The sequence below is a fragment of the Myotis brandtii genome, unplaced genomic scaffold (assembly GCF_000412655.1).
Source record: "Myotis brandtii unplaced genomic scaffold, ASM41265v1 scaffold2495, whole genome shotgun sequence".
Taxonomy (NCBI): Eukaryota; Metazoa; Chordata; class Mammalia; order Chiroptera; family Vespertilionidae; genus Myotis; species Myotis brandtii.
The window spans coordinates 135,351-157,224 of NW_005359456.1; the positions used below are offsets into that span (position 1 = coordinate 135,351).

The following is a 21,874-nucleotide window of genomic DNA, read 5'->3' on the forward strand; positions in this document are numbered from 1 at the left end:
GTCCAGCAGCCGGTTGTTGAGAGCAGGGGCCCAGGTGCTGACCCTGCCAGCGCCCCGCCTGGCAGGCGCACGGGCCTGTTTTCAGGGCCACGCGGAATTTACCCGAGTTTGTTTGGAAAAGGGATGTGTTATTTACGGTCTCCAAGCTGTGCCAGCGAGGATGCCGGGAAGGCAGAGCCAGGGACAGAGGGGGCTGGGCGTATTGTGTAAGGACTTGCTGCCAGTGAAACGGGAGCCCAGGGACAGGAGGGAAGACGGTGTGGAAATCCTGGCTCCCTCGGCTCCCCAGTCACTGGTCTGAGGTGCCAGGGCCCCCAGCGTGCGGGGACCGGGGCCAACAGATGGCAGGGCCGGGGCTGCCTGTGTCGGGGAGAGAGAGTGCTGCCTGGCAGCTGGGTTGTCCAGGCCCGGGGTCCCCCAGACAAGGGGCCGGGAGAAGGTCTTTCAGACTCACACAGATGCTGACAGTGACTGGGCGGTCAAGCGGGGGGTGAGGACGGGGCGGGGTCTTCCCTCGGCCACTGCTCAGGATGGATGCCGCAGTGCAGCGTGGGCTGGGGACCAGGGCAGGGGGCTCTGTAATCGGGGACTCACCTGTGATTGGGGAACGGATGTGGCCTGGTATTAAGATGCTTTATGACTGATCAGCCAAGAAGGGGGGCTGGGGAGGCGGTGATGAACCTTTCCACGGAGACTCTGACCTCCATGGCTCGACCAGACCTTCCCTGGCTGCAGGGCCTGCGGGTGGGGCTGTGGCACCTTCTCCAGGGCGCCCCTGGTGGGCTCAGAGTGAAGAGCAGGTGGAGCATCGGGTGTAAGTTCAATGTCAGCACCCGGGGCCTCTGAAGCCCTGACAAAGTTCTCTCCTTGAAGCCCAGGTGAGCAGCAGCCGGTGGTGACAGGGCCATCAGGCCCACAGCACCCATTGGCTGGGCGCCCGCCGAGGCCAGGCCCCGCCCGGCCCGTGCGTACACTAGAGGGGACGGCCTCCCACCCATTCTCTGAGGCGGTGGGTGTGAGGTCTCCAGTCTCCAGCTGAGAAGCAGAAGATCGGATTCCCAGAGCCCAAGAGGCCAGAGCAGGATCGGAACCCTCACCTGCGGGGGCACCTGGCCTTCGCCCCTTCCCTTTCCCCTTTGCCCACATTTAGTCTCTATTTGCCGCCCGCCCTTCCTGCCCCTCCCTCTCCCCAGTTTTTCCTCCTCTCTCTCATTTACCTCCTCTCTGCCACCGAAGTCCAGGTGCTCTGCCCAGCATCCCCCTGACGCCCCACAGAGGGAGCCCTTTGTGGGTGCTGAGCACTTGGAGATGGTGGGCCTCCTCGCTGGCCCGGGGCATTTGTAAAGATGCCCTAAGTTGCACGGAAGAGGGCTGTGCTCAGGGGTTTTCATGAAAAATCAAGGTGAGCTGAACACTTGACTCTCTTTGGTTGGTTTCCACTTCCATGCAGCGTTCAATCACCTCCAGTAAACCCTGCTAATGCGTAATTCAGGGTCGGGGACGGGGGACCTGCTGGGTGGCTGGGGGGGAGAGATGGAAGGCAGGGAAGGAGAGAGGAGGGTAGGGAGGAGGGCAGGGAAATGGACCCTTCCCCAGGATGAATCAGACTTCAAGGAGAAATCTCTCTGATTTCTAGACCCATTTTGGACTTAAATCCTCTCTGAGCCATCAGCTATTTATTTACTCTCTGCCAGCTCCTACATCTTTACCTGTGAGCTGAGCTTTTCCAGTTTGAAAAGTAAAAAACAAAAGAACCCTCAGGACAGCTCGTTTTCCGTCAGCTCCTCTGTACTGAACCACGATGGCCGACACTCCTTTAGACGTTGAGACGTACCTGAAATTGGTCATCAAAGGGTAAGTGAAATATCCACGGAGCAATCGCAGAGACTAACGTTAGCAAAAGACTAGTGCAAGGAACGTGTGGAGCAAGCAGTGGCCCCTGGGCAGAGCCCGAGGCTGAGCCTGCTCTTGTCCATCCCCTCCCTCTCCAGGGCGCCTTGGAGGGTGTCTGCTCTGTCCACACCCTCCTCTGGGGGGAGGCGCTGCCTCAGGAACAGGTCTGACACCTGTCCCTCGATGGACCATCGCACAAGTTCCCCCTCTGAGCCGACGCGGATGGAGGCTCCCGTCAGGTTTTCTGGATTTGAATCCACCTCTGCCACGTACTGGCCTGTGTCCTTTCGGAGTTTATCCGCTCTGCGAGCTTCAGTCGTTCCATCTGTTGAATGGAGGAATTTTAATCCCTGCCTCACGGTGCAGTGGTGGGATGCCCTTCATAGCGTGTGTACAACTCATAGCCCAAGCTGCCCTATGGGAAGAGCCGGGGACGCTATAGACCCCTTCTCAGAATCCTAGTGGGGGGTTTTGTGTTTTTTAATATATATTGATTTCAGAGAGGGAGGGAGAAGGGGAAAGAGAGAGAGAAACATCAATGATGAGAGAGAATCACTGATTGGCTGCTTCCTGCACACCCCACACTGGGGATCAAGCCCGAAACCTGGTGCCCTGACCGGGAATCGAACCGTGACCTCCTGGTTCACAGGTTGACACTCAACCACTGAGCCACGCCGGCCGGGCCAGAATCCTAGCTTGCATGCATAATGGAAAATGTAAAAGGAAGCCAATTACGTGGAAATGCACATGGAATGATGGTTGTGGGAAAGTGCCCTATGGCTTCTTTGTCGTGCAGTAGGCCGGAGGCAGGTCTCAGAGCGGCTGCAGTCTCGAAGCAGCGACGAGAAGTGGCATTCCGAGAGGCCGCACAGCAGCCACGTGCAGGGTACCTGCGACTTGGATCGGTGATGGATCCGGTACTGCCCATGCTGCTACCCTCTGTCGCCTCCATTCAGTAATCAAAGACAAGGATACCTTTTAGTTGGATGCTAGTGTAAGTTCAAATGCAGCTTTTCCCACCCAGGCTCATTCGTAGATTGTGAGGAGTCACTTCTCTGGGGACAGCAGGGGTGAGGACAGGGAGGACTCACCCCTCACGGGAGGTGGGAGCCCTCAGAGGAGGGTGGAGCAGAGCAGTCTGCCTCCTGCCCCTGCCCCCTTCCCTCCCGGGAAGCCAGCGCTGAGTGACAGCGTCTGGAGGCGGAGTCTGCCAGGCACTCTCTTCATTTGCCTGAATGTGAAGTTCAGAGACACGCTCCTCTCTCACAGGAAAGCTGTGGGCGGAACACTTTAAATGTCAAACCCACCTGAGCTGGGGGCAGGGTGGCCGCCAAGCCTTTGATTGTTCATTACTTTGGGAGCATTTAAAGCTTTCAGAGCTGAGCAGTTGTCAGCGTGGAGGGGCTTTTAGCGGCTTTTCCCCAGCCTCCCCCGCTCTCAATTATTCCTCCTCCAGCTCACCAGGTGGCCGAGAGCACATCCCACCTTGGGGGCGGAGCTCCCCCCTCCCCCCAGTGAAACCCGAGGCCGGGAACTGCCCCCTCAACCTAGCAATGACCTCCCACCTCTCTGCACGGGGGCGGGCATGACCCCCCCCCTCGCCCAGCCCCTTTCACAGATGAATACAGACACCAAGACAGAGGGGCCCTGTCTCCTTCTGAAATCACCAGCACTAAGAACCCTGTCACCCTGGGGCACCGATGGCCATCCCGTCCCCTTGGAAGGTCTCCTGTTTGAGAACTGAGCTGTCACAGAGAAAGCAGTCGAGCCCACAGACACTGAGAAACAGAATCCGCACAGCTGGGCCCTGGATCGCCCTGTTCCTGAAGCCTCACCGCCCAGTCTCAGGGAGGACCTACACCACCGCGTCCCCTCTGAGGCCTAAGCCAGTTGGAGCTGAGTTTCTGCCACTTGCATGTGACGGAATCTTACTGGCTATGTTCTAAAACAAGTCTGCCGACAGCACACCTGTGCTCAGCGGAACGCTCTGTGCAGAGGACAGCATCCAGGAGGCCACACGGTGAGACAGCTCACGGGGTCAGCTGCCCACACCTGGCTCCTCCCCAACGGGCATCAGAGCGTGGCGTTTCCACGTCTGCAAGTTTTCGGGGCTTCTTCCTCGGGAGTCAGCCACTGTCCTTTCGTGGGCACCCTCGCCGTGAGGCCTCTTCCAAACCTCCCCCGTGGACGCAGCAGAGACCACGAGAAACAGGCTCAGCCGTGACCACTGACCTGCCAGGCCCTCCTCGGCTCCTCCGGGGAGCAGGGAGGGGCTGGGGCGCTGAGCTCCGCTGGGTGAGGGGAGCCTCCCTCCAGGGGAGGCTTCTGGGAGGGGCTGACCCCCCGGGGAAGGAGAAGGCCACCAGAGACCAGACTCAGGTGTCTCTGTCCCTAACAATGACACCAGGCGCCGTCTGGATCCCTGACCGAGGGTTCTTCCAACCCCAGCGCTGCAGCCTGGTCTCCCCTGAGCTTCCTGGGGCTGAGGCCTGCCCGGGGCTGAGGCCTGCCCGGGGCTGCCCGCACAAGGCCCCCACTGCCCAGCCCTCCTTCTGGCTCGCTCATCAGCCTCGCACAGCCAGGAGGGAAGAGGCAGGCGCTGGTCCCGATTGGAACCCCCACCCTTGGGCCCCCAGAAGTTATTAACGATGCCGGGAGAGGCCCCTGATTCAACAGCCCCCCGGAGCTCCCGTCATCCCAAGGGCCCCTTCTCTGCCATGTCACCCACACCAGCATGGGCCGCCGACCCTGGCAAACGCGCACCGGGCAACTCTAGCGTTGGTTTCCACGAGGGCCAACGTGGGGCTGAGCCGGTTTCACATTGGAATCTTCTCTCCGGTTCCCACTGCCGACGAAATTTCAGGTCTGAATCCCAGGTGAGGATGAATGAAATCTGACAGACTGGAATAATGTCAGATGGACGTTCACGGGCAATTCTGTGCCCACACCTGCCGAACACCTCATTTCAGGCATCGGGTGGGATCGTTGAGCTGAAATCACATCTCCACCCACCCCTGGACTCTGAATGGGATGAGAAAATTGGGCAGCCATTACCTCCTCTACGAAGATTCATGAAGAATAGGCTGGAGATAAAAGAGGCATTTTCTTTCTCTCCTGGGCGAAGTGAATGCCCCGTTATATCAACTCACTTCCTGAGAGAGACAAACGGGCACAGGGAGCCGTGTTGGTGAAAAATGCATGTATATCTGATTCCTATTCCTCTGACTTTTAAGGAAACAGAGGTAACTAGACAAATAACACCGAAAAAGTAAACCTCTTCTCTTAGATATTTATTTTAAAAGCAACCTTCTGGGAATGTCCTGGGCTTGACACAAAATTCATCATGAACTTGACCAGTGACACTGAGTTCACAGTGGGCCCCTGGGTGTAATGTGGCGAATACCAGGTAGAATTAATTTCGTTGTTTGCTGGGCTCTGCTAACTGGGCAGGAAGGCGCGCATCTGCCATTGGTCCAGCAGGACAGAGAGGTGGGGAAGTGCACGCCCCACTCCTCCAACCCTAGCTCATGCTCAAAAAGGTGTTCAAGGGAGGGGCGGAGCTCTGTCCCCCAGGCTCCACTTCTGTGCACCCCCTCTGCTCCCGCGGTGGGGAGTGCAGACCCACCTGGGAAACGTGTTTCTACCTCAAGGCCCCGAGGGCATGACACACAGTTGTCACAGGGAGCCTTGCCCCTGACACCGGGACCCAGGAGAGCTGTCCACAGCCCCAGGCACAGTGCTGTCCAGCAGCCCCGAGCCCCGTGTCCCCATGCACCTCCTGTTGAGCCTGGGGGATCGGGCGAGGCTGTGTGAAAAATGTCCCTGGTTGTCTATGGACACATTTTCCAAACACTAACAGTGAACATGTATGTGCCGGGAACGTTTTTCATTTGAAGGGACTCTTCCTGTCTTCCAGACTAAAGGTGGTTAAAAGGGATGGAACCAATCAGGAGGCCTTTCCCGTCCTCACGCGTTTTAGGTTGCGCATGGGCTGACCCATTGAGGGGAAATTGCCCCATGTCTTGGTTGCTTCGCTGGTGAAATGATCGTGGTTTTTGCATTACGAAACCTTTTTTCACGCATACCTTCCTGAGGGAGGTCTGATGGCGTGCCGGGGGCGGTGGGGTTCCCTTGCCGATGGTACCTTCTTTGAGCATTCTTATCTCATTTCGCAGCAAGGAAATGGAAGCTCAGTGTGGTTAGATGACTTGAGCCAGATCAGAGATTTCATGATTGACCCACCCACCATGCCTTCCTCCAAAGCCCACGCTCTTCTGCCCGGGACCGTAGGAAGATCTCCTCTCAGGAATGTGGGCGGGAAGGGCTGCCGTTGGAAATCTGGTCAAGTTCCCGCCCACGCTGGAGGAAACCTCGAGGTCTAGAGGTGGGTCCAAGGCAGGGGTGGGCAAACTTTTTGACTCGAGGGCCACAATGGGTTCTTAAACTGGACCGGAGGGCCGGAACAAAAGCATGGATGGAGTGTTTGTGTGAACTAATATAAATTCAAAGTAAACATCATTACATAAAAGGGTACGGTCTTTTTTTTTTTTTTTTATTTTTATTCATTTAAAAGGGCCCGGACCCGCCCCACGGGCCGTAGTTTGCCCACGGCTGGTCCAAGGGCTCATCCCTCAGGCTCTCCAACAAGCGGCTGCAAAGCTGGGGTGAAAGCCCAGATTTCTAAACCCAAAGTCTTCCTCACATGCTTTGTTCTTTATTGAAAGAATTTTGATTTTACCAAATCAACCATAACGTGAGCTGCATAAACACCGCAATTCATTTCGTCTATTTTTACCACTATACCTAGCGGCAATAATAGCAGAGAGCAGTGGAGATGCTCCATTTGGTGAGCAAATGGGTCGTAGGAAGATAAGTAGTAAGAGGGCCAATTACATCTTGCAGAGAAGTTCTGATGCATTGCCTACCTATCACTGCCTCTCAAGTCTCCACACAGCACAGAGGGTGGTTAGAAGCCCAGCCATCAGCCAGGACCCAAGGCCAAAAGGGAGCCAACATTACCGGGCCTCTTTCCCTTGCACTTCATGACAATCAGTAAACATACAGCCATTTGTTTGCTTTACAGAGACACTTATCACAGAGATACATCACAGCACGGGAAATTCCGCCGGTCCCATCCAGCGTGGCTTCCGATGGCCAGTTCCTCTGACTGTCAATGTTACCCGAGATTCTAACTCTACAGCTCCGTAGGAATGCAGGAAAGCTGTTCTGTAGATAAATCCCTAGGTTTATCAACCCGTGTATTATTTATTCTTATGCAATTAGCAACCACTGGTCTGAAAAAAAAAAGGACGGCGGGGCTGAATAAATGAAGGACATCTGGGCTGAATCAATAAATCTTTGTGTCTTATTCCCAGCAGCAATTCTGCTGCTTTACGGACGCTGGAGTCTCACACGGAGCTTGGTTTAAGAGACGAATGAGTAAACAAAGCTGTTATGAGTAATTAGTATCCAATTAGGTCAAAGGTTTCATGTCTGTGTGAGTCAAGGCCTCTCTTTTTTTCCAACCTCTGGGAAGAGCTAAGTAGGCCAAGCCTCTGTTTATAAAGCAAAGTCTATGCTGACTGCTGGGGGCATTTTATGAGTTGTTAGGACCTGCACATCTAGAGTTTACTCGATTTTTTTTTTTATTGCCCCTTCCTTGCTGCTGATGAAAGGGGCAAGACTGGCCCCCAGGGATCTCGGTCCTTCCTCTCTGTGTTCATCTCCTAGGAGCTCCCAGCTCAGCAGCATCACCCAGAAGCGACATCCTGACTCAGAGGGAAGGCCATGACCCTGCCTTCTCGGGGGAAAGGTCATGACACTGTTCTTTTCATCACAGACCTGTTTCAAATGAGAAATTTGGAGTCAGAGCCTCCCTAATAACTAGAGTGTGTCTTGATTTGTGTTTATTCCAACTTTGTATGATGACAATGTTCCAATATGCAGAAAAGGTAAAAGAACGCGATGAACATGGGTATACCCATGGCTTAGATTCACCAATTAAGATTTTGCTGAACGCTTTGAAAGTGATTTGCTCTGTTAATATGTCTGCATGTATCTCCTAAGAATAAGGACATTCTTTTATGCAACCAAAGGAATATTATGAAGAAGAATTTATTTCTTTTACATTATTGAAGTAACTAGAGTAACAGTGCTCATAATGTCTCCTTATTATCCTCGCAGAGTATATAGGATCTGTAGTAATGCTTCTGTTTGGCTCCTGATGTGGTAATTGGTGACTTCTCCCTGTTTTTCCGAATAGGTCTAGTAAGGGATTTATCAACTTCATTTAAAATTTTTTTCCAACGAGCCAGCTATGGATCTCATTCACGTTATTTTTTGTTTGTTTTTTATTCCATTGATTTCTACTTTTATGTTTATTACTTCCTTCTTATTTTTTGGTTTAGTTTGCTCCCTCTGCCCCCCACCACCCACCCCAGCATTTTAAGTTGTAAGTGTGGATCATTTTTTACATACAACCAAAGGAATATTATGAAAAAGAATTTATTTCTTTTACGTTATCGAAGTAATTAGAGTAACAGTGCTCATAATGTCTCCTTATTATCCTTGTAGAGTCTATAGGATCTGTAGTAATGCTTCTGTTTGGCTCTTGATGTGGTAATTGGTGACTTCTCCCTGTTTTTCCGAATAGGTCTAGTAAGGGATTTATCAACTTCATTTAAAATTTTTTTCCAACGAGCCAGCTATGGATCTCATTCACGTTATTTTTTGTTTGTTTTTTATTCCATTGATTTCTACTTTTATGTTTATTACTTCCTTCTTATTTTTTGGTTTAGTTTGCTCCCTCTGCCCCCCACCACCCACCCCAGCATTTTAAGTTGTAAGTGTGGATCATTTTTTAAGCTATACCCCACAAATGTCGCCAGGTTGTGTTTTTATTCTTTAGTTAAAAATATTCTTAACCCCCCCTTATGATTTCTTCTTCGACACACATGTTATTTAGAAGCATATGGTTTAATTTTTTAATATTTGGAGATTTTTTTTTCCAGATATTCTTCTGTTGTCTTTCTATTAAATTCTGCTGTTGGGCAAAGCATAAACTTTGTATGATTTCAGACTTTTTATATTTGCCAAGGCTTATTGTATGACTCGGCACCTGGCCTATCTGGGTGTATGTTACTCGGTCACTTGAAAGAAATGGCTATTCTGCTGGCGGCGGGTAGATATTTTTGTGTCAATTAGGCCAAGCTGATGAATAGTATTATCCTTACTGAGTTTCTGTTGGCTTGTTTTGTAAATTAAGAGAGAAGTGCTAAAGTTTTCAACTAAAATTGTTAATTTGCCTCGTCTTTCAGGTCTGCCAGTTTTGCTTCATTTACTGTGTATGTACACATTCAGGGTTGTTAATTTTTTTGGTGTATTGACCTCTGCCACCTTATAATCTCTGTCTCTGTTAATAATTCCTCTTCTGAAGCCTGTTTTCTCTCATGTTAATAAAGCCACTCTGGCTTTATTTTGCTTATAGTGTGCATGGGGTGTCTATTCCATCTCTTACATGTCTTTGTCATCACCTTTAAAGTAGGTTTTTTAGTAGATCACACATACCTTTGTCTGTCTTTTTTATTTTAGAAGCTCTGTCTTTTAATTGGAGTGTGGACTATTACACATGTTAAAATTTTTAATATGGGTGAACTTAAACCTATCACGTTTCTACTTTTTTCTATTTGCCCCAACCCTTCCTTATTTCCTCTTTCCTCTTTTCCTGCTTTCCTTTGGATTAAATGTATATGTATATATTTTTTACTTTTCTATTTATCTACACTATTGGCTAATGACAAGCTATCCTTTTTGATTCCTTATTTTGAAAGTGATTAAGGTTTGTAATATTCAACATTAGCTTACCACCATCCATATTATGCCACTTCATGTATAATGGACAATTCTTAGAACATTACATTTCTCTTTCCTCCCTGTTGTTGGTGCTATTTTGTTGTTGACACATTTTATTTCTCATATAATTTTAACCCCACAATACATGCCTACATTTGGCTTTGATATTCAGTTACCTTCCAAAGCACTTTTTAATGAGGCAGTAAGTTTATATTTACCATATATTTACCAATTTTTGGCACTCTCCATTTCTCTGTATACACCTGAACTTTCATGTCATCACAGGTTTCACATTCCTGTGATTTAAAGAACCTGGCTTCTATTTATTGTAGAGCAGATCTCCTGCAAGTAAATTCTTGCAGCTTGTGTTTGTCTGAAAAGATTTTATTTCCATTTTTCAAAGGATTCATTTCCCTGAATAGAATTATAGGTTGACAAGATTTGCTTGCTATCTATCTATCTATCTATCTATCTATCTATCATCTATCTATCTATCTATCATCAATTTATCTCCCTTTGTTCCTTAGGGCCTGCATAATTTCTGACGAAAAGTTCACAGTCATTCTTACCTTCTTTTGTTTGTGCATATGTTTATTTTTCTATCTCTGCTTTGAAGAATTTAAAAATGCTACCAACTATGAACAAGGGTTCCAATTTCTCCACATTCTTGCCAAAATTTATCATTTTCTGTCTTTTTTTTTTTACAAAAAAAAAGGTACATGTTAGCCTTTCCTGTGGGTGTGAAGTGTATTGAATTGTAGTTTTGACTGACATTTCTTGACTCACTAATGATGCTAAGCATCTTTTCCCATGCTTATGACCAAACTTTTAACAATTAGGTTATACCAACTATCCCAAAGCCTGGAAAAGGAGGGAAAGCGACACAGTCTATTTCATAAAGCTATATTAATCCTGATTTCAGCACCTAACAACGAAAATACAAAATAAAGAAAACTACACCTAAACCTCACTTGGGTATAATTTTAAAATCCTAAATAAAGTAGCTGCAAAATAAATAGTATCTCAAAGGGATTTTCTAGCCATGATCCAGGAAAACTAATCTTACCTTGGAACTGCAAAATGGTTCAATCTTAGCAAATCTGACATCATAATACTTTACGTCAGCAGCCCCCACTTTTAATAATAGTTTAAAGGGCATTAAATAACACCTAAAATATAGCCCCAAAATAAAATAATCCTTAGGGAAAACTAGAGGATACTCCTTTCGAATAATAATTACATAAACATCTTACTTAACAGTGAAACACTGAGGCATTCCCGTTAAAACACTGAGGGAACATCAGAATCAGGGCAGGTGTGTTTGCTTCCAGTATTACTACTTCCTGTTGCTTAAGAAGATGTGACTCATGTAATAGGATCTGAAAGAGAAATACAATCTATAACCATTGGGACAGAGGGGACGAAAATGTATTATATACCAACAATATGAGTAGGTAACCGAAACACTTAAGGGAATCAACTCTGAGACACTCAGAAGTTACAAGAAAGCTTAGCACCATGGCCAGGTTTTTTAAAAAATGCTAAGTGTACAACAGTCAATAGCTTCTTCATAAACCAATAGGAAGCAAACAGAAAATATACTCCCCTGGGCAGAAAAGATTAAATTTTTATTAGCAACATGAGGTAAACCACAAAACTTGACTGATAAACACACAAATATAAGGAGAAGCAGCACATAATGGAATGTTATACAGTCATTAAAAATCTGTAATGATGTGTGAAAATCATTCTGGAAAAAGCAACATGGAATAAACGAAAAGCAGAATTTCATAGAATATATTCACACGATTCTTTTTTCATAGAACAGAAATCATATATTAGTCCCCAAAACAGAAATGACTGCAAGTAAACCTAAGAGGTTTTAATACTTATTATTTTTATGAAGATGGATTATCAGACCATTTTCAATTTCTATATACTTTTATGCTATATTTCTACAACAAGCAATTATTACTTTTGAGGTCAGAAAAAAAATTAACTTATTGAATTCATTTGAATTTAAATCCAAGCAACTGAAAAGTAATAAATTTATTGGCTACATATTATTTTCAAGATTCAAGTTTATGAATCTCTGAATCACCCTGGGCATGAGAGTGTTGCTAAAACATGGGTTAATACCCAAGAGCAAAGAGTCTGGGACAATGTTCAAGTGGACAAGCATAGAAATATTTCTCTGGCTCCCCTGAGCTGGCCAGTCTCTCTAGAAACTAATATAAGAATATGAAGATGACATCATTGCAGGTGTTCTTTCAAAGCAGAACATAAGTTTATAATGCTTTGGCTGACAAAACTGGAAGGGAGACAAGATTTTAAACGCCTCAGATATTCTCTTTGTCGATGCTCGCCATCTTTATCTTCAAATAGAAGTATTTATATTTCTTCTTTCTGCCCCTTAGGCTCTGGCTCTTGCTAAGAAATGTCTCATGAACTTCAGAAGAGGAGACAAACATAAGAGGATAGTACACAATGTTCTATTTTTTTAAGACTATAAATATTTTAATGTCTAGAAGAGACCACCTATCATGAAAACTTCAGATCTTCCTTAGTCTTGTAAAAAGTTAACTATACAGTTTATCATAGTTTCCAAGCTCAAGTGGTATATGTCAGATTGGCCTAAAACATTTGAAAATAGCCTGCATATTTGTAAAAGATGGACATACTAGAAAAGAGTAATGTCAAATTTAATAACTGAAAAATAATATATGCTGCCAATAGAAAAGATGAAATACATAACCTTGACTGACTTCTTTTACTAAAATCAACAGGTAATGCTACTGTCCAAACAGAACCTAATCCTTGCTGATAATCCAATAAATATTTATTAAGTACCTGCTAGTTACATAGAATTGTGGCGGGCACTGTAGACAGAACTGACAAAATATCTCAAGAAATTTAGGGAGTAAAAGGGAGAAGAGACAAATACAAAAATAAATAGAACTCCTACAAATGAACATGAAAAACTAAATAACTTAATTTTAAACATGGGCAAAATACTTGAATAGACATGTCACCAAAGGAGATACATGAAGGCCAGAAAGCACATGAAAAGTTGCTCAATGGCATTTGTCATCAGAGAAGTGAAAACTAAAGCGACGGTGAGATGCCATTTCACACCCACCACAGTAGCTAAAATAAAAAACGATTGACAACACCAAATGCTGGCAAGATGCAGAGCAACTGGAACTATTACGCATCGCTCCATCGGGGAGAGTGAAATGGTACCACCACGTTAGGGATCTGTCTGGCAGCTCCTTCCACATTTAGTTATGTGTCTCTTCTATGACTCAACAGTTCCAGTTCCAGGCATTACCCAACAGAAATGAAACATGTCGACAGAAAGACATATGCAAGAATTTTTACAGACAAAATATACACAATAGCCAAACAAATACATGCCCATCAACTAGAGGGTGGATTCACAAATTGTGGTATGTCCATACATGGACTGCTACTCAGCAATAAAAAGGGAGAGATTGCTCATAGGCTCAACAACATGTACTAGTAATTATCTCCAAACATCACATGGAGTGACAGAGGTCAAACACACAAAGAAGAATCTATGGATTTGAAACTCTAGAACAGACCAAGCTAATCTATGGTGAGAGTTGCCTCCTGGAGATCTGCTGCCTCCAAGGTTGTGAGGGTGGGCCGATAATTAACTGGGAAGGGGCAGAAGGAAATGTTCTGCTGGTGGATATGCCCTAAGTCTTGACGGAGGTGATGGTTACACAGGTGCACAATTGTTCAAACTTACTGAACTAAATGCTGAAGACCTGTGCGTTTTATTGTATTTAAATCATTTGCATGTAATTCATTTCTTAAATGTTCAGAAAAGAAAAAATAGAAATGGTAGCTAACTGACATTTGTGTGTTTGCATCACAAGGACTACAAGAAGCCTCATATGTGTTATCGTAGCTCAAGCTGCTATGACAAAATATCTAAGTGGCTTAAACAACGGACATTTATTTCTCCGGAGGCTGAAATCCAAGACCAAGGTGCCCGCAGATGCAGTTGTTGGTGAGGGTTTGCTTCTGGATCGCAGATGGCCATCTTCCTGCTGTATTCTCAGATGGGGGAGAAAGGAAGCTCTGACATCTCCTCCTTTTCTTATAAGGACACTAATCCCATCATGAGGGCCCCATCCTCAAGACCTCATCTAACCCTAATCACCTCCCAAAGGCTCTACCTCTTCAGACCATCACATAGGGGGTTAGGGCTTCAACATATGAATTTTGGGGAGACACTAACATTCAGTCCATAGTATTTGTTCATATCACCTTAGAACACCACATCACCAAAAAGTGCTCATTCAGTCATATGAGAAGTTCAGGAGCAAGCACTGGACGATGAAGCCACAGTCAGGCCAGATGTTGGGTGGAAGCTGGAACCACCTCTGGGGGCCATCCCTGCAGAAGCTGAGACTCAAACCGGGGCTTCAGAAGAATTAAAATTCACCACACATCATGAACCTCTACAGAGGCTTGCAAATAATCAAAAGAGGGGAATTTAAAATCCAACAGCGTAATTACTGTGCAAGAGAGACTGTTAGAAACACCAGATGAAGCCATGGAGAATGTTTTATCTGACGTTTAAACTGACAGAAATCTCACCTCCTGAGGAATAAAAACATATTAACTAACATATTGACCCATCAGATAGTCACCACTCCTTAGAGTCTGGCCCCATCCACAAAGCATGAAGTGTACATTGGTTATGTGATCTGAAATGAGCACGTGGAAAAGACTCTACCAAAATACTTAGTTCCTTCACTCAGATATACCCCTTAAGAACCTTTAAGAAATTGTCCCTCATTGTCTAGTGTACTTCATATCAAGATACCGAGTTGGAAGGTAAGTAATAAGATAAAGAATAGACTTATTGGAGAGTTTGCACATATTAGGCGATAATAGATGTTGATGTCAATGTGTTTACAACATTGGTTTTCAACCCTTCCCCCGTCCTAACATCTGTGAGGAGCAAGACGTGTAGACAGCTGCCTTCTTGCCCCTCAGAACTGATGCCCCGTGAAACAGTGGTGTTCTTCAGAGCAGAGCAGTGTGACCCCTTTGGGGTTGGGCACGCGTGTCATGATGTACATCTCCCCTCCCCCACCAGAAGAATCCCATCGGGGATTAAACGAATTGAGCACCAACATGCTCAGGCCCTGGGCCATTCTTGATTTTTCTCTTTCTCCCTAGCGCCCTAAGTGGTCTGGCCCCGTTCCTCCGCCCCAGCCCCCCATTTCTCTCCCCTCCCTCCAGGTCCAACCACACTGGCCTCCCTGCTGTTCTGGAACAGGCCTGGTGCTCCTGCCTCAGGACCTTTGCAGTGGCCGCTCCATCTGCCTGAACACGCTTCCCCAGATGCCCCCGTGACCAATGCCTTCACCCCCTGCAGGCCTTTGCATGAAGGCCCTCCTCTTAGTGGGCCTGACCTTGACTCTCCCTGTTTAAAGTTGCAATCTTTCCACCCTCTGGCAAGTTCTCTGCCCTCCTCCCTGTTCTGTTGCCTTTCTTTCCAGTGCACTCAACCCCTTCAACAAGCTGACATTTGCTTGTTTCATTATCATTACTAGAGGCCCAGTGCACGAAATCGTGCGTGGGTAGGGTCCCTAGGCCTAGCCTGCGATCAGGGCCATCTTCTGCCCACTCGCCAGTCCCAGCCCCGCCCCACTGCCACCCCCCATTCGCTGTGGTTCCCCGATCACAACATGGCTCGGGTTCCCCGGAGCATGCGGGCCGGGGGAGGGACCAAGAGGTTGGCCGTTCCACCCACTTGCCAGTCCCGCCCCGCCGCCACTCGGTTCACCGTGGTTCCCCCATTCACCATGCTGCAATCGGAGCCTGCAGGCCGGGGGTGGAGGGACAGAGTTGTGGTCAATGCACCTCATGGCAACTGGTCGGGCGGTCATTCCGGTCGTTACACTTATGGTTCCTGGCCTTTTATTATATAGGATGACTGTATTGTATTATATTTACTATTTGTTATAACATCATCTTATATATGTTGGGTGTTGTTTTTTATCTTTCTTGCTCCCTTTGCTATAGTGTAAGTGCCCCTTGGCATTGACATCTCTTAAAGCACCGAAGACCCTCCCTGTCACATAGCAGGTGCTCAATTAATACTGATCAAATGAGAAAGTATTTCCTTCTGCTCCTCTAAGGACCTTAAGTAACGACTATAATGTTACCACTGTGAGCATTTCTCTCCTCAGCTCTTTCCTCCACCTACCCAACCCTCCACCCGGGAGACTGAAGTCCTGTGTTAACACCAAAGACTCGATCAGCGCGTTGGGTGGTCTGGACAAAGCCTGTGACAGCAAACGTAGGGGAAGCCACTTGGGAAGCAGCCCTGGCCCCCCATTTCCCTCTCCCACCAAGTCCTGCTGTTTTCTGGTAACCACCTGGCCCCCAGACTATGGCATCCAGAACAACATAAATCCCACTTCTACGGGCCCAGAATGGCTTCCGATAAGCATCTAAAGGACCCACTGGCTCAACAGAACACCACATCCCCTGGGACCCCACATCCCCAGAGAGGGTCTTGGGGTAACCTACTGTGGTGACCACATGTAGGAAAAAAAAAAGGTCCTCAAGCTTTCACCAAGCCTAGAAAGTTCCATGCATGTAGCCACAGCCACAAATACATTAGTTTGGGAAAATTATAGGCATCAGGCTTATCAATTCAGACAACCCCCTGCCGGCTGCCATCAGCTTGCATTCCACACACGGAATTGGGGGTGGGGGGGCGCCAGAATGCTCCTGGAGTCCACACCACCTGTGATGTTTGTCTTCAGCGGTATTTGCTGATTGCCTACTATGTTTCGAATTCCGTGGGGAAGAGCAGGCCCCGTCTTGCTGGCGTTTGCATTTCAGCCTCAGCTCTGTCCTTAACCTGCTGGAAGCTGCAAGGAATTCGGCGCTCGCTCGGGGACAGGCCTCCACAAGTGCCGGGGAGTCAGCCGAGTCTCTGATTCACCTCTCCATCCAAGAATAAAAATAGAGGCTGATCCATTAAAGACGATCCTGGGAGATTAAGGGATTTCTAAGCCCCAACAAGACCTGAGATAAGCTGCCTACGTGTGAGCACGGAGGAGCGGCTATTCCAGGGTGCCAGCGCGTCCGGGAAGGGCCTGCAGCCTGACGGGACTTGCCGCGGCCTCTCCCTCCCAGGGCCCCGTGTCTGCAGGAGAGCGAGTGGAGGCTCGTTCGCAAAGCCCTCCACACCCCCCACAACCCTCTCACGTGGTCTCTGCCCCATCCTCTTTCGCTTGGCGGTTTCCAGTTAAAACTCACTGTTGCACCCTGGACAGTGCTGCTCAGTGGTTAGAGCATTGCCCCACAGACTGAAGGGTCGCAGGTTCGATTCTCAGTCAGCTGTTGCCCCCTGGGCAGTGCTGCTCAGTGGTTAGAGCGTTGGCCCACAGACTGAAGGGTCGCAGGTTCGATTCTCAGTCAAGGGCACGTACCTGGGTTGCAGGTTTAATACCCGGCCCTGGTGTGAGAGGCAACCAGTCAATGTTTCTCTCTCTCTCTCTCCCCATCTCCCTCCATTCCACTCTCTAAAAATCAATAGAAAAATCCTCGGGTGAGGACTAACAAAAAAGAAAAACAAAGAGAAAACTCGCTGTTCGTATTGTTTTAAAGATCTACTCCGCTCATCACAAACGCCTCTAGTCACCAAGCGAATCCCTCCTGTTGCTGGCTGGGACCTCGCCCGCCCCCTGGGAGGACTGCGTTGAGTCCTTCCTCGGCTTCGGCACGGATTCCCTGTCCTGTCAAGGGCTCACCCAGTGAGGCCGGGAGGGGATGAAGCGCTGACTCGTGAAGTAGGACCCTTTCGCCAGGCTGGGGAGGCCCTTTCTGGAGGAGGACACGTGTCCAGGGCGCCCCAGCAGGGAGCCTGTCCCCTGCACGGGGCGCACACACCCCAGATAGCACATCTAGACCGTGTGGGTCACTGCTGCTCCAGCAGCCAGCCCGCCACGTGCAGAGATGGAAAGACAAGCAGGGCTTCTCTGTTATTTCCAGATCTAAGGAGCCAGCCGCCACGCTGTTTGCCTTGGGCAGACCCGAGATTTGGGACCAGAGGGTGTGATTTCTTGTCCTCTCCCGGGTCCTTGTCACTCATGCGCCTTGGACAACCTCTGGGCCTCAGTTTCCCTCGTCCTTGTTGCTCATGCTGCCTTGGACAACCTCTGGGCTCCGTGTCCTCACCTGCAGCTGTCCTCCGTCCTCACCAGCTGCCGGGAGGACCCAATGAGATCATACACTTGAACAGGCTCCGTCAAGCCTCTAGTACCGAGTAGAGGAAATTGTTATTTTTTTTATCTTTCACCCCAAATGGACAGCTTGACCTTTGCCTCAGGGACATGGTTTCAGATAAAAGGTGACCATGTTTAGGAACCTCAGTGAAATGGGGATGGAGGTTTTGGTAACTTCCACCTGAATGAAGGGAGTCTGTGGCCTTTCATTGGGTCGCAGGTGAGGGGATGTTCCGCGGACGGTGGCTCAGTGAGCGCTCCCTGTCCACGAAGCCCCCACGAGCGCTCCCTGGTGGAGCTGACATTGATAAGAGCTCCTGTATGGAGCACCCCCCAGGCCCCTGCCGCTCTGCTAAGAGTGACGTGAGCTTCATCGCACAAAACCCTCAAAGCAGCCCAGAGACCACAGGGGGGGACCGAGTCTGCACAAGGTCAGGCCTCTCCCACTGTCCCACGGCCGGGAAGACGAAGGCCTGGAACCAGGAGCCCCGTGCCTACACCGTGCTGCGCTGCTTCCCACTAAGAAATCATAACTGAACACCCCGATTATACAGGGAGGGAAACTGAGGCTCAAGGAGGAGAAATGACTTGTCCACATCACTCTGGCAGCCAGCCATCCTGAGACCAGCTCCTCTTCCCAGACCACCACCCTTGATGACTTAGATTTTTCTCAAGAAGAAATTGTGCTCACATCCACTTCCAAGGAGCAGCCTGCAGCGTGTCCCTGGGCAGCGCCGAAGCGGCCATCTGGTTTACCCAGACTCTTTCTTCACATCAGGGGATGTGCCCGCTGCCAGCTAGCCTCACCTTTCCAAGACTCTCCCTTTCTTGGCCCACATGCCGCCCTGTGATACGCCGGGTGCTGTAAATGAGGGTGGTGGGGCGTGCTCTCAGGTTTACTGGAAGTGAAGCTGTTAAAAGCAATGTAGTAAACAGCCAGCCCAGTCAGCACACGTCAGCAGAGGCGGCGCCGGCCTCGGGCCAGAGCCCTGAAAGCTGTCACCTGCCGCGGCAGCCTCACCTGCCCACACTGGCCCCATTTGGGTCGCCTTGCCAGTTCTCAACGAATGAGAACAGTGTGCTCATAAAATCAGTTCAGCAAGAGTTCACAGAGGACTATGTCATTTACTGGGAAATAGAGGTGAAAGTTCCTCATTAGGAATGTGAGGGTGGGGCTCAAACTGGCTTCTTTAAAATACCAGTAAGAAAGAAAGAAAGAAAATGTCAGTAAGAAATAAAATATCAGTAAGAAATAAATAAAATATCAGCAAGCAAGAAATAAAATATCGGTAAGAAATAAAATATCAATAAGGAAGAAATAAAATATCAAAAAGGGAGAAATAAACTATCAGTAAGAAAGAGAATGTGGGGGCAAAGCATTAAAGCAATAAAGGGTGACAGGAGGCTTCCCCTCTGTCCCTAAGCTCCCCGTCCTTGCCCCCTGCCCAGGACGATGTTGATGGGTGAGCAGCCATGAGCAGACGTACCGTGGGTGCAGTGGGAAATGCTGACGCTGCGAATAATCACAGAAGCATCAAAACAGCTTCCATGTATTCAGCTTCCAGCCACTGAAACCTAAGCTCAGAGGCAAGGAGTCTGCCCGCCCCTGCCTCGCCTCTCGCCCAGAACAGTCCCTGCCACCCACGGAGCAGCTCCTGTGTGTCTTCGATGCCGCCCCTGGGAGCCACAGGTGAGACCCTGCGGGTGGCACTGACTGAGGCCGGTTGAGGGAGCTGGCCAAGTGGGAGAGGTCCCTGAAAGGGAACAGGAGGGTGGTCAGAAGCACCCTCACTCCCGCATCCAAAGGGCGTTTAGATAGAACCTGGGCTACAGGTGGCGTTGTGTCAGCAGCGCACACACTGCAGAGAGCCATGCTCCCCCAGTGCAGGTCTGCTGGGCAACCCTTTAGGGGAGGGGTCCCCAGCACCCAAAACAGGGCTCTCTGAAGACCAGCAGTCCCTGATGGGTAAGAGTCAGGCCCCCCTTGAGCAGGAACATCCCTGGATGCATCCCAGAGCCCATACGCTGCCAGCACAGGAGCTGTGTGTGCCGTGCTGGTGGGAGCTGCGTGTGCTGTGCAGGTGGGAGCTGCGTGTGCTGTGCTGGTGGGAGCTGTGTGTGCCGTGCTGGCGGGAGCTGCGTGTGCTGTGCAGGTGGGAGCTGCGTGTGCTGTGCTGGTGGGAGCTGTGTGTGCCGTGCTGGCGGGAGCTGCGTGTGCTGTGCAGGTGGGAGCTGCGTGTGCTGTGCTGGTGGGAGCTGTGTGTGCCGTGCTGGCGGGAGCTGCGTGTGCTGTGCAGGTGGGAGCTGCGTGTGCTGTGCTGGTGGGAGCTGTGTGTGCCGTGCTGGCGGGAGCTGCGTGTGCTGTGCAGGTGGGAGCTGCGTGTGCTGTGCTGGTGGGAGCTGTGTGTGCCGTGCTGGCGGGAGCTGCGTGTGCTGTGCAGGTGGGAGCTGCGTGTGCTGTGCTGGTGGGAGCTGTGTGTGCCGTGCTGGCGGGAGCTGCGTGTGCTGTGCAGGTGGGAGCTGCGTGTGCTGTGCTGGTGGGAGCTGCGTGTGCTGTGCTGGCGGGAGCTGCGTGTGCCAGGCTGGTAGGAGCTGCGTGTGCCATGCAGGTGGGAGCTGTGTGTGCCAGGCTGGTGGGAACTGCAACGTTGAGCAAGACAGTCAGGACGTGCTCCGGGCCTGCGAGCTCCCGGGCACAGAGACGGGATTGGGGTCTGACTCACAGGCCTCAGCCACACCTCCCAGGGCCTGCATCTGACAGCTGGAGATTACAGCTCAGTGCAGGGCTGACCTTCATCTGCATTTGCTCCCAGCAGCAGGCATCTCAGGAGAGAGAGCCAGGCTTCCCCATCCTGACCCAAGGGAGCAGGGAGCGTTGGCAGCCATCCCGCGGCCCGCACAGCGGAGGGGCAGGTTCTGGGAGCAGACACCTGTTCTTTTGTTTCCCAAGTTCAGGCTGTCCTTGTCCACTAAGCTCTTAGGAATGTGCGATGCTGGTCTCCAGGTGGCTGAGCTCCAGCCCCGCGGGAGGATGGGGCAGCCCCGAGCCCTGCAGGACGGTGAGGAATCCTAGGCCGGCCCTGCGCCTGCGGCTTTCCCGGAGCCACGCGCCCTCCCTGGGAAAAGCAGCCAGGAGTGCCACTCAGGCCCGCCCGGCTCGTCCTGCCTTTGCAAGGAGCACAGCAGAAAGGAGTGTGGCCATCAAACAACTAAGAGTGTCTCTGGCCTTGGACTTATGTGTCAGCAGACACTCCCTCTGAACATGAGCTTTACAGGCCGGCCCGCGCTGGGATCCCCGAATCCATCGTGTCAGTAAGAAGTGGCCGCTGACCCTGAGGCCGCCGCAGGCCACGTGCTGTGTGAACTGGGCCACCTCCCAGGCGAGGCTTTGCCTGCAGCGCGCCCAGGGCAGCTCTGGTGGAGAGGTGGCCGCTGCACTGAATCAGATGGTTTTCGGAACTGGGATCAGGAAGCAGCCATGGGTTCCCATCCTCCTCCCAAATTCTTGGGGTGCAAAAGGCAACCGGCCAATGGGCTGGCCAATCCCCAGCCGCGCCGGGCCCTGGGCCTGACCGTCACCCAGGACACCGGCAGGCGTTCTGGAAAGAACCCCGCTTCCACAGTTGACTCCGAATGTGTGAGTCACCCTGCCTGGTGCCACCGGGGGCTTGTGTGGAGCAGAGATCGCCCCAGCAGGTGATTTACCGCTGCAGCTTCAGGTGCTGAGGGGAACAGTGCACTTGCAGAGAAAGTCTCAATCGCCCTGGGCAGGGCAGCAGCGGGCTTTGGCTGGCTCCCAGTGAGCGGGGAGGCTCCTGTGAGCCCAGCCGCCCCTCCCCATCCTC

General features: G+C 50.0%; 2 long non-coding RNA genes across 2 annotated transcripts; one reads left to right on the forward strand and one right to left on the reverse strand.

The window, feature by feature from the left end:
* Positions 1-1,571: 1,571 nt before the first annotated feature.
* On the forward strand, positions 1,572-7,310 carry LOC102252994. Its single transcript, XR_313662.2, has 3 exons — positions 1,572-1,854; positions 6,069-6,277; positions 6,977-7,310. It is a non-coding gene; the product is annotated as an uncharacterized LOC102252994 (long non-coding RNA).
* A 5,255-nt stretch (positions 7,311-12,565) lies between these two features.
* On the reverse strand, positions 12,566-19,288 carry LOC106726302. The gene is made up of 2 exons (XR_001362357.1): positions 18,721-19,288; positions 12,566-14,246 (listed from the first exon to the last, which is right to left on the reverse strand). It is a non-coding gene; the product is annotated as an uncharacterized LOC106726302 (long non-coding RNA).
* Between the last annotated feature and the right edge of the window lie 2,586 nt (positions 19,289-21,874).